Source organism: Cavia porcellus, unplaced genomic scaffold (assembly GCF_034190915.1).
Source record: "Cavia porcellus strain 051 isolate PalLab524CR breed Dunkin Hartley unplaced genomic scaffold, mCavPor4.1 scaffold_8, whole genome shotgun sequence".
NCBI lineage: Eukaryota > Metazoa > Chordata > Mammalia > Rodentia > Caviidae > Cavia > Cavia porcellus.
Window position 1 is genome coordinate 92664931 of NW_026947491.1, and position 11824 is coordinate 92676754.

At 54.9% G+C, this 11824-nt stretch overlaps 2 long non-coding RNA genes across 3 annotated transcripts; one reads left to right on the forward strand and one right to left on the reverse strand.

The window, feature by feature from the left end:
* Nucleotides 1-1297: 1297 nt before the first annotated feature.
* On the reverse strand, nucleotides 1298-6301 carry LOC134477419 (uncharacterized). Its single transcript, XR_010049485.1, has 3 exons — nucleotides 6124-6301; nucleotides 4231-4421; nucleotides 1298-3452 (listed from the first exon to the last, which is right to left on the reverse strand). It is a non-coding gene; the product is annotated as an uncharacterized LOC134477419 (long non-coding RNA).
* Nucleotides 6302-6323: 22 nt separating this feature from the next.
* On the forward strand, nucleotides 6324-10263 carry LOC134477420 (uncharacterized). 2 transcript variants are annotated; one of them, XR_010049486.1, is made up of 6 exons: nucleotides 6324-6495; nucleotides 7227-7326; nucleotides 7434-8377; nucleotides 8477-8555; nucleotides 9242-9388; nucleotides 9875-10263. It is a non-coding gene; the product is annotated as an uncharacterized LOC134477420 (long non-coding RNA). The 2 variants fall into 2 exon arrangements; XR_010049487.1 differs by having other exon boundaries at nucleotides 7237-7326.
* The last annotated feature ends 1561 nt before the right edge of the window (nucleotides 10264-11824 follow it).

The following is an 11824-nucleotide window of genomic DNA, read 5'->3' on the forward strand; positions in this document are numbered from 1 at the left end:
TCCTTCTCCTTCTCCATTTTGACTCCTGGGATGTGGGGTGCCCCACTAAGAGAAAGATCTCATTTCTTTTGTTGCTGGGGGTCAGGAGGAGGAAGAGCCCATTCCATGCAAGAGAACTATCTCTGCTTTGACCTACTTTGGCCTCCCCAGCATTGGCCATTGTGAACTGTATAGATTCCTCCTCCACCTTCGTGGGGAGACTTGATTGTCTCCCAGAGCTTGACAGAACACGTCACAGGTCTTCTTTTCTTGCCCATGCAGGCATCACTAATCGATTGTGATTTTCCACTGAGCCTGGAGGAGGGCTGCATCCCAGCAGGCTGATCAATAATTGTTTGACTGGCCCCGCAGAGCATCACAACCACGTTCCTCTGTTCCTGATGTGTCCATCATCTGTGCAAGAGGGTGAGCTGGCTGGTGGGGAAGCTCTTCTGGTGTCCACAACTCACAAGGAATAGGGTCAGGGGTGGTGGAAAACAAGCTGATCCTTACCATTCTTGTGAGCTTAGCTTCAAGGCCAGAGAGCTGGCCTGGCTCACCTGCTCTGGGTACTGATATGGCGTCTCCCTTGTCTCTCTCCTGAAAAGGAAACCACGGGAACCCACATGCCCTGGGGGTAGAGTAGCCTTGCTCCCTGGGCAAGGACCAGCCCTGCATCATGGTGACCTGTGCATTTGCTGGAGGACGAAGAGTGTCAGAGGCTGGGACGCAGCCTGGTCCCTGCCAGCTCTGCCCGGCGTGGTGGTCCTGCCAAACACCACACATTGTCCTTGTCTCCTGCTGGGATTTGGATGCCGCTGGGGTGCCCTGGCGGGATCTGTCCAAATCCATTCAGAATCGAATCTGTCTTTGGTGGGGAATTTTGGCCGGGTCCCCAGTCTGTCAGACAGTCTCCTCTGCCTTCTTTACCGTCTGTCTGTGGGATTCTGGACCTGCATGTTCCTCCTCGAGCCAGTTCAAACGATCTGCGGCTGCTGGAGGGTGGAGGTGGCTGTGCACCGTGCGTTAGAGACGCCCAGATGTGTTTAATTGAAGCGGCAGTTCCACAGCAGGGTGGATATAACTGGTGTTCTAAGCCAGAAGCTCCCACTTTCGCTAGGATGCCAGGAAGTGGGTAAAAAGATTCAAACCACAGCAGCAGAAGAAAAGATGTCTCAGGGATGGGGCTCTTTTTCTGGGTGTGGTTCTGAGTTCCTAGCTGCCCAGAAGTAGGTCTTGCTGGGTGAGTTCTTTTTTAAAAGCAACTTTATTGAGATCTAACTCACAGATGATAAAATTCATTGGCTAAACATGTGTATTTCAGTCATTCTTACTTTATTCATAGTTGCGTATGACACCAAAATCACAGAACAAGTTTGGCGCCTCAGGGAGAAACCCTGGACCCCTGCCACCCTGCAGCCCCTGGAAACCATGACCCGTTTTTTCTCTAGCTCTGGCCGGATGCGGACATGTCATGGGTCCAGTATCTGGCTGATTTCATTTCCAGCATCATCCGTGTCGTCCCAGGACTTCTTTCCTTTCTGGGTGAAATACTCTTCTATTTTACCCTGACCCTGCGTTTTCTTCGGCCCACCCATTGCGGGGCACCCGGCCCAGCTGCGTTCCGGCCATGATGCTAATTAGTGAAGACAGTTCTGGACCAACACACATGTGTAAGCTTTTTTTTTTTTTGGTACCAGGGACTGAACTCACGACCTCACGCTTGCCAGGCAGGCCCTAGGCCGCTGAGCTAAATCCCGGCCCCTCCGCGTGTACCCTTTGGGGTGGGGTTGTGCAGAGGGACACTGTTTCCACAGCAGTTACCTGACTTTACGCTCCTAACAGCCTAACAGGGTCTCAGGGTCTTTGCTCTTTTTTATTATAATCGTCTTAGTAGTAAAATGGTAACTTGCAGTTGTGGTGTATATTTGCCTAATGAACAGTAATATGGAGCATATTTTCATGCATTTCTCGGTTATTTGTACTTGTATGTCTTCTTTGAAGAAATGTCATTTCATATCCTTTGCCCCATCTTAATTGTGTTGTTATTTTATCGTTGAGTTGTAACAGTGATATCTATGCATCGATATGCCCTGGCTTTGAATCCCTTACATGATTTTCTCCTATTCTTTGGGCTGACTTTTCTCTTCTGTTAACTGAATTCTGTTATTAACATTTCTAGGCTCTGGAATTACCACCTGTGCTCTGGGACACTGAAACTTATTGAGTCACAGAATTTTAGGGAAAAGAACAAATATTTACAGCTCATCTTTCCCGAGTTTTATCCATTTTAATCACAGCCGATCAATGGTAATACATTTTGGGCCCTTGTTAAGGTCAGGAAACTGAAGCTCAGAGAGAGCAGGCAGCGTGGCCAGGGCCCGTGGCCCAGCACGAATGGAAAAGGAGGCTGCAGCCCATAGCCCGGTGACTCTGAAGTCCTGGCTTTTTATTCTGTGACTTGTGGGTCCGCCTGTGTCACAATGAGCTGACCCTAGATGCATTGACTTAGAAAATGAAACACTGATCGAAGAAACAGTTCAGGGCCTGGCCTCCGAGACCAATCACCACACGTCACCTCCGCACAAATGAATAGGAATTGTGTGGGTGCCCCCAGCCTGGGCGCTGGCACCGCTGCAGATTAGGCAGCCCGGGTCTCCCCCGAGATGGGGGACAGGTGCTGCAGGGAAGGAGAAGGGCCTTGGACTTCGTCCCGGGAGAACGCGGAGCACCTTGGTCCATACAGCACGGGGAACTTGGACACAGTAGGATCTTGGGACTGCTGTTGGAAACGAGGTCCTTTATTTCAGCCCCCAAATTCCCCTCCCTCTTTGTTGTTCATGGAAAAATAACCAGATAACAGGATTTGGGTGTGAGGGAGGCACCAAGAGACAGATATTCCAGCTCGGCTCTCCTGGGACTCCCAGGTCAGTTAGGAACGGCCTGGGTAGGGGCACGGACTCCACAGCAATCTTCCTGCCTGCCTGAGATGCCCTTTCCTGTTTCAGCCGCCTTAGGGTCCACAGAGGTTGGCAGAACAGAGGGTAAGGACCGGCTGGTTCTGCCTGTTTATTAGGGGGCTTCCCAGGAAGGGTTTGTGCTCTCCAAATACACACTGGGGCTCCTCAGCAATTATCAGGCTGCAAGGGGTGTGAGGCTGGGGTGCATGAGTGGGAGCCCCCGTGCTAATGAGACTCTAATCTCAGTTGCGTTTATCTGATAGTCACTGCCCAGGTGCTGAGTCTGGGGCTCTGAAAGCCGTCTGCCATTGTGGTCCCGCATTCAGGATCTGACGGTGGTGGGGAAGGGGCCGGTGGATCAGCTGACCATAGAGCTGGGTGGCTCAGATGTGGGAAGGAAGCTGGGTGAGCCGTGCCTCTGGGAAGGCAGATCCAAACCAAATCGAGAGGCTTGGGCATCATCCAGGAGAAACTGAGCTTGGAATTTAAAGAGCTATCTTCAATGCAGGTTTTCTGGAAGGGAAAATGTAGCTATCATTACATGCTGTCTCCATCTCCCTCCCAAAACGGGGGTTAAACCCCACGTCTTTGCACCTAGCTACATTCCCAGCTGTTTTTATTTTTATGATTTTAGAGTTTGAGGCAGTGTCTGGGCTTGAATGTGCAGCCTCGGGGCTCACCGCTGTGGTCTGGGCTAAGAACACCCCAATCTCTCTACCCACGCCTGACCTCCATCTTGAGCGCTGGGAGCGCCTTGTGGGGCAGGGTTAGAGTCCTCCAGGACCACAGCAACCTGGTACCTGTGTGACACAGACACTGGGCTCCCCAAGCTCAGTGCCCTCAGACTCACTGACCGAGAAGTGTCCCCGGGACCCCCTGGACTTCACTGCATCACCACATGGCACTCAGGGGCCTGGGACGCAGATATGAGGCTGTTTGCTGGGCTGAGTACAGCACTTTTGTCCTTGACCCCGAGGCTCGTGTCTTCCCCCCATCATGAAGTGGCTCAGGCTGGCCACCAGCACGAGCCGTTTCCAAAATTACTTCACTTGGCTAGCTGAAGGGTGTCCCCGGTGGGTATCAGGGATAATGATACCCACAAAGAACACGGGAAAGCAGTTTGCAGGATCCATTTTGGGTTTGAAAGCTGCTTATGCTTTTGTGACCTAGATGTGTGACCTAGATGTATGTCCATGAATGACAGAGATGATTCTGTCTGGGTGTGGAGCATCCTGAGCGTCCACCCTGTGGTCATTGGGAAGGGGTTTCGAGGGGGCTGAGGGTGTCTCACCCTGGCATCCATGTGGAGCGTGGAGTTGTTCAGTAAACAGCTGTGGACTCCATGGTGGTCTGATCCCCAGGGCTCTGCTGTCCCCATGCTGGCTGGACCTGTGCTTCTTTCTGGGTCTCCCCAGCCAGCTGTCTCCTCTGCTAGACGTGCTCGTCCTCCAAGAGGTGAGGCAAGGGCACCTGGGTCAGAAGCTTTTTCCACGTGGGAGAAAGCGTGATGTTAGCATCCTCTAAGTGCTGGGATTTGGGCTGGGCTGTTCTCGGCCTTCCGTGTGGCACCTGGGTCCAGCTCAGGGCCCGGCCTGTCCCTCCTCCTGGGCTGACAAGTTCCAGCGTGCCCTCCCTGACCCCTGGCACATTGCTATGCGGCTGCCTTGCCAGCTGGCTGCCACTATGCTGGCTGCTGCCTGGGCAGCAGGGGACCTTGACCTTGACCTATTTGCTCTTTGACTCAGGGAACAAGGACAGGGTTGGGCCTTCTTCCCTGGCCTAGGGGCAGACAAGGAAGAAAGAGAAAGAACCAGTGGAAGGCGACAATGCCAATAAAATAGTTTTTCTGAGTCAGAAAGCCCTGGACAGGGTTAGCGCCTCCGGTCTCCTGTACGCGGGCAGGATCACGGTGCGAAGTTTATGGGACAAGTGTCTTTTGTGATTCTGTTGTTTTCTTTTCAGACTCTGCATTTGGGAAACACGCAGATGGGGTTTGAGGGGCTCAGGAGAAGCAGGCCAGGGACCCCAGAGCCGCTGTCTTTGCCTTCTGCTGTGACAGCGCTGCTCCATAAGGAGGGGACCCCGTGCCGCTGCACCAGCTCAGCTCTGGATGGCGTCCCTGTTTAACAAACTGTGTTAATTTTACTAGCGCTTGTTCTTGGCCGTGCAGAGTGGCAGTGGCTTAGGCAATGTGTTGGGCAAATGTGCTAATCGCAGGCTCTGATTTCCTCCCATCTTAAAATAAATACTTAGCATTTTAGTGCTGGGACAGTGAGCCGGATTAGCAGAGCTGGAGGAGTCCCAGTGGCTGCGGCTGCAGTGCTGGGGTGCAGAGCCAATGGGAAAAGGATCTGGGGTGGGCAGTTGGGCAGAGGAGCTCCAGAGAGCCGGTCAGCACGGCCAGGCACATTTGGTCCACGGAGAGCCTTGCCACTTCCAAAGCCCACCTTGCTGGGAACGGAAACTGGAGGGCACGTGGAACCCACGAGGACAGAGGCCGAGCGCACACAGGGGTCTGTCACCAGAGGGGACCCTGCCTCCCCTCTGCCTGCACCTGATTCCCGTCAGAATCAGAGCCACAGAGGCCCCTGGTGCCTCCCAGAAGCACCCCAGAGCTCAGGTCCTCGGAGAGGCAGAAAAGAGGCCGGCTGAACTCTGGGCTTCGCCTGTGCCTCCCAGTGGAGTCCGTGTTCTCTAGCCATGGTCACCTGGCCTACAAAATTGTGACACGAATGCATCTGGGTGGCTTCTGTGTCCCCTGGGCTCGGGGCCACGTGGCATTGCAGAGGGAAGAGAGACCGAGGCTCTGGCCTCCCAGGAGCCCGGCTGCTGGGCCAGGGGAAGCTTGGTGGCATTCTTGGCTTGCAGGGTGGAGATTTCTTAGGAAGCCGCGTAGACCCTCCCTACTCCCTCCCTCGCAGCGCCTGGGTGTGGAGAGGGTGTTTGGAGCGCGTGGCCCCAGGACTGTTTCCGGTCGGGTGCTTCCTGCCTTCTCGCAGCTCTGTGTGACCCTCACGCACCCCGCTTCCCTCCGTAGGGGCTGGGTGCATAGGCCTGGAATCGGCCTTGTTTATTAGAAAGCCTCTGTTCTCCCCTCGAAGACAGGAAGCTCATTAGCAGCAAGCGCACACAATCAACCCTCAGCCCAGGGTTTAAAAAGTCCCTTGAGAAAAAAAATATTTACCGGGAGTGCAATCAGGGCGTAGCCCGACTCAGGGTAGCCGAGCTGCCAGGTCGCAGGCTGCCTGCATTCCAAGGATTTTGAGGTTCCCATGGGGGAAGGCCGGGCCTCTGGGATCCCATCTCGAATCGAGAAATAGCAGGAAATGCTGGGACGAGGCACAATGGAGCGATACTTCCAGCAGCCTGAGGTCCCTGATGTGGGCTGCAGTCTGGGTCAGCCGCTTGCTGCCCACGTGACCCTGGGAAAGTGCCCTGGCTTTGGTTTCCTCAGCTTGAAGGCAGCAATAGTGAGAACCCACGTCCCGTGACTGCAGTGAAATCAGAAACGGGCAGTGTTCGTGCATCACACTGAGTCAGTGCTACGAGATGCCAGGTGCCGTGCAAGGCGTGCAAAGGGAGAAATCCCTGTGCTCACACTCAGTGGGAGGGGCAAACTGTACACGGGTGACTGCACCACAGTACAGACAGATGCATGCGCTAGGCTTTGTGGGCGCAGCAGAGGGAGCTGATGCCCGCTGAGGGTGGTGATGGTGGCCGTCTGGGTGTGGTGGCACTGCTGGGGGTAGCTGCAGCAGTGACAGCATGGTGCATCGGGGTGGGAGGGACAGGGGTGGTGGCCATGGGGACCCTGGGTGTGCTGGGCGTGGCTTGCTGGGAAGGAGGGTGGCAGGGGCGTTGCTGATGATGATGAGTGTGCCACGGTGGGGAGTGGGGATGGTGGTGGAGGTGGCAGCTGGACTAAGGGTGCAGCAGAGGCAGGAGGGTGCTGTGACAGCGGGGGGAGGCTGGTGACCGTGAGGACCACGGTTTACTGTGAGCACCGTGAGCGCAGCAGTCAGGGGGGCGGCAGTAGTTGTAATGATTGTATGGAGACACCAGGGAGTGGCCTGTGGTCAAGATAGTACAGCGTTACGGTTCTGTATCAGTCAGGGTTGGCCAGAGAGACAGACATAACACAAGATGTACAAATGGGTGAGAAATTACCAGCCTGGCTTACAATGGTCAGCCACAGAGTCGGAGGAGGGAGGTGCAGAGGGGGTCTGCACGCTGGAGGCTGAAGGGTCCAGCCCCAGGGCTGGAGCTCACTTCAGTGCCCCGTGCAAGTCCATGTCAGGAGGCCACAGGCTACGACCAAGGCCGAAGAGTCCCAGGCAGAAGCCAAACAGTCTGTGCCAGAAGCCAGGAAATGACGTCCAAGTTCAAGGTGAAGACTGGAGCTCCCCAAAGAACCAGCCATTTTCCTTTTACTGTGCAAGGTGCTCCCCTGGGGTGGGTGCAGCACTCAAACCACCTCACACCCTCCTCTTGTAGAGGCTGAGGATGACCTGGTCCCCTGATGAATCACTTAAAGTCCTGACCTTCTCAGGTTGACCCAATGCACCGTATCCTAGAAGGGTAAGGACTTGTCCTCTGCACCCCAGGACGCAGAGCTGCTGAGTCCCTTGGTGAAGCTTCCGGCTTCCCAGGTGGACCCAGGGTATAAACCGGAGCGGTGGTGTGGGTGCTCCTGGGGGCGGTGGGATCGATGATCCGAGCAAGGATGAAGCACGTGCAGCAGTACTGATGGAGGTGACAGTGTGACCGCGGAGCCACAGCTGCCCTCCGAGTGGATATGATGGTGGCATCTTGGTGCCAGTGCGTGGAGAGGGTGACGCTTTGCCATCAGGATGGTGGCAGCACTGGTGCCGCAGCTCATGGCCGTGTTGCGGAGGTGGAGGTAGAGGAGGAAGAGCTCATGAGGAAAGATGTCCCTGGATGGAGCAGTCGAGCCAAGTGTGACAGATGAATGCCCAGCTGGGGACACAGCAGGGACCTTGTAAATGCAAACTCTGCCTATGAGACTTTGCTGATGGGTAGGGGGCAGGGAATGAGACAGGATGCCCGGCAGTCACCACCCCGGAGATAACTGAGGAGTGGGGGAAGGCAGGGCCCACAGGAACAGAGAAGGGGGCTCCTAACTGCGTGTGGGGAGAGCCGGGCTCCTGTAGAGCTTCCCGGGAGAGCTAGCACTGTCTCAGCTGCTGGACACAGAGCACGAGTGAGTGATCCAGGCAGAAGCAGCCGTGGACAGAGGCAGAAGAGGGAAGGGGAGGGGAGTAGAGGTACACGGGCCGCTGTCCCGTGGCTGAGGCAAAAATATCTGACACCCACAATTTCATTTTTTTGTTTTGAGAGGAAGTCTCATTGTGCAGTTCAGGCTGGCCTTGAACTCACAGCAACCCTCCTGCCTCAGCCTCAGAGCACTGGGATTGCAGGTGTGTGCCATCACGCCCAGCCTGACTCCTCTGATTTAAAGGAGGAGAGGCTGACTTTGGCTCATGGTTCCTGAGGGTCTAATTCGTGCATCTCAACAGGCTCCGAGGCAGAAATGTCACGATGTTGGAGAGCTGTTCACTCAGCAACAGGAAGCAGACAGAAAGCAGAGATGGAGAAGTAGGGGACAAGATGACGTCTTCTGGGTCTCACCCCAGGGACCCGCCTCTTCCAGCATGGCCCCACCTTCTACCAGCAAGTCAGCTGCAAACCTCTAAAACCCAGAGAGCAGGGTGCTCCGGGAGTCTGCCTGTCTCTGAGATCCTGCTGCAAGCAGGACTGTGTGGCAGGGTCCAGAGGGGCCAGGCTGTGTCCCCCAGTTGTCCTAGGGGGAGGCCAGTCTGCTTGGGGGAGCACTGAGAGCTCCCCAGACAGCAGACACATGCAGCCTTAGCTGTCTCCTGGTCTGATTCCTCCCCTCGGGACGACGCTCCGTTTACAGCCATTATCCCAGCTCCCGTTCCTTATTTCCAGATGGGGCTGCTGTGCCCCTGCAGTTGGAAATCCACAGAATCACAGGGAAAACGCAGCCTGCCCCTGCCACTCCATCCCGGGAGAGCCCGATGGCTGTCCCAGCCTAAGCACAACACCCTCTAGACAGACTGAGGCACGGGACCTGTCTGGGCTTCCTGACATCTTTAATAGCTCTGAGGGCCTGCGTCCCGTCTGCTCATGGGCTCATTCTCAAAGTCAAGGGCAGTATCAGGTGGAGGCAGTGCTATGTGGGACGGCAGGTTCCACGTGGCCTGCTCACCGCCTGTCCCCAGCATCGGGTGTTTGATTCATTTATTGCGCTGTGCGTCTAGGACTTCAGGCAGTGGCCGTGCTAGAAGACGGAAGCCAGAAGCCCAGGGAGGGGCCGAGCTGCCCAGGACATCTGCTGTGTGCTTAGAGCTCAGCTCTTTCCCGCCATTGCCATCAAGAGCTTCCCTGTCACCATGGTTACCGGGGAGGTAAGTGGTTTATTCCTGGTTACTGGGGAGCAGAATGGGGACTCACACTCATGGTGCCACCAGCTGGCATAGATTCCCTTCCCTTCTCTCCGCTGGGTGTTATGGTGGTCATCTTAACGCCAGCTGGATTAAATCAGCGTGGTGCTGGGCATAGATGGCCCACCTGAAGAAAGCTGCCAGCACAAAGGGAGACGTGGAGAAGACGAGTGAGGCCTTGTGGGTTTCTCTAAGGGTTGCTGTTTGAGGCGTTGGTTCTCCTGGAGGAGCTCTCATGACCAGCTTCCCCAGTGTGAGCTCCACCATTGTCATCGGAGGAGCTCGGGACCTTGTTGCTGAGAGTGGCTGTGGTTCACTTTGGGGAGCTCTGGTCCTTACATCAAGCATCGCTTCCTGGCTCCGGAGGGGAATACGTGTGCCACTTGGTCTCTGGGATGAACTCATCATGCTGGCTTCCTGGCAGGTACCCGACTGTTCTTATCATCGTAGGAGCTCGGGACCTCTGTGTTGCTGAGGATGGCTGTGGTGCTTTCAGGACAGCCCTGATCTTTGTTTTGAGCATGACTTCTCAGCTCTAGCATGGAACCCTCAACCTACCAGCACAGCTCCTTCACCCCGCTGGCATGGACTTTCTGGCTTCCACCGCTGAGCTCTGGGCCTTCCCAGGGTAGATCCGTAACGCAGACTCATGTGAGACCTCGATGGCTCCAGCTGGACTGGTGGGAGGCTGTCATGGGCTCTAGGTCTTCATCTGGACTCCTGCAGGACATTGCTGTGGGACTCAGGCCCTTGGCTGAATATTCTGTGTCTTTGGTGCTGTGCACAGATTTCCTGCACTTGTGTTAACTCTGGGTGACCATCATAAATAATATTATGAATTCTGTGTCCTGGTAACAACCGTTCTCCTCACGACCCCTGACCACAACACTGGGACTCTGTCATCTCCTGCCACACGTCCTCCTGACTGTAACGCCTTGTACGCCTACCCGAGAACCCCGGCTATCAGCTGGCACCAAGAGGGTCAGTGGGAGAGAGGAGCACTCTGGACCCAGTGAGAGGCGGGCCAGCTTCCTGGTACCGAGGAGCAGGTGCAGGTCGATGTCTCTTTCTGGTACACCTCCTGGGGACACTGGTGCTGGTGCAGAAATCTTTGCCCCAAGCCTGAGTCTGAAACTTGACACCATCCAGGCGCAGAGCAGGGGCCAGGCATGAGCAGCCTGGTGTGAGCGAGAGGCAGGGTCGCGCTCTCCCTCCTGCAGCTGCCAGCTCGGCCCCTGGTGCAGGCCCAGTGCCCAGAGGCTTCTCTAGGCCCATCTGGCTTCTCTTCTCCCAGTGCCCTGGCTCTCAAGGGACTTGGGGCTGTGGTGTTGTCATCTGCTCTGTCTCTTTTGTTTTCCCTGTCAGAATCCAGCACACCCTGGTGTCTCTCATGTTAATATTTAAGAATATTTTTATTAGTTCATTTGCTACCTTCATTTCATTCCTGTACCCTCCACTCCACCAGGGCACAGAGGAAAACCTGAAGAAGTCACTTAGCTGTGAGCTCATGATCAGATGGGTTAGCCGAGCCGGCCTCAGTGATACCAAGCCCTGGGATTTCAGTCTCTAAGAGGCAAAGTGTCCTGAGGTCTCGAGTCCACACCACTGCGGGAGGGAGGAGCTGGCCGGGGGAGCCCACTGCAGGTGGCTGCACCTGTGATGTGCCCTTAGGACCAGCAGGGCCTGTGGTGCACCTCTGTAATCCCAGCACTACGGGAGGCTGAGGCAGGAGGATGGCAGGGTGGAACCCGGTGTGTGCAACTTTCTGACCTAGCAAGGCCTTGTCTCAAAATAAAAAAAGTGCTGGGATGTAGCTCAGGGTGAAGGTTCTGGGTTCAATCCTCACCCTGAGAAAAACAAAGGCTGCAGAAAGAGGGGAAGAAATGCAGGACCAGCTCACACCCCAGCAGCCAGCACGCAAGCTGGTGAGCAGAAGGGGCATTTTGCTCTGTGTCCTCGGCATGAGCCAAACCCCCAACAGAAGCAGAACCCTGAAATTACCTTTACATCGTAGTCTTGCTTATTTTTATATTTTTGCTGCATACACATGTAACTCCAGATGATATATTCTTTAGCTTTGCCTGTTTTTTGAACCATGTGCAGTGGTATCACGTAGACTTCTTCCATTTGATTTTTTTTTAACTCGGCCACGTTTCTGAGAGTCATACCTGACAGAGGAGGTGATGGCTTGCTTTATAGTTCATCTTCACAGCTGTGTAATATTCCACATAGAGACTACCTCATGTCATGGGTTTTTTCCCTGTTGATGACTATTCATAATAGTTGGGGCGGGAAGGAGACGCTATTTACAAAGGTGACAAAGGTCTCTGCTGCTGCTAATTTTATGTGTCAACTTCACTCAGCCTTGCTGACTAGGTTTGTGGAAAAATGGTGTATTTC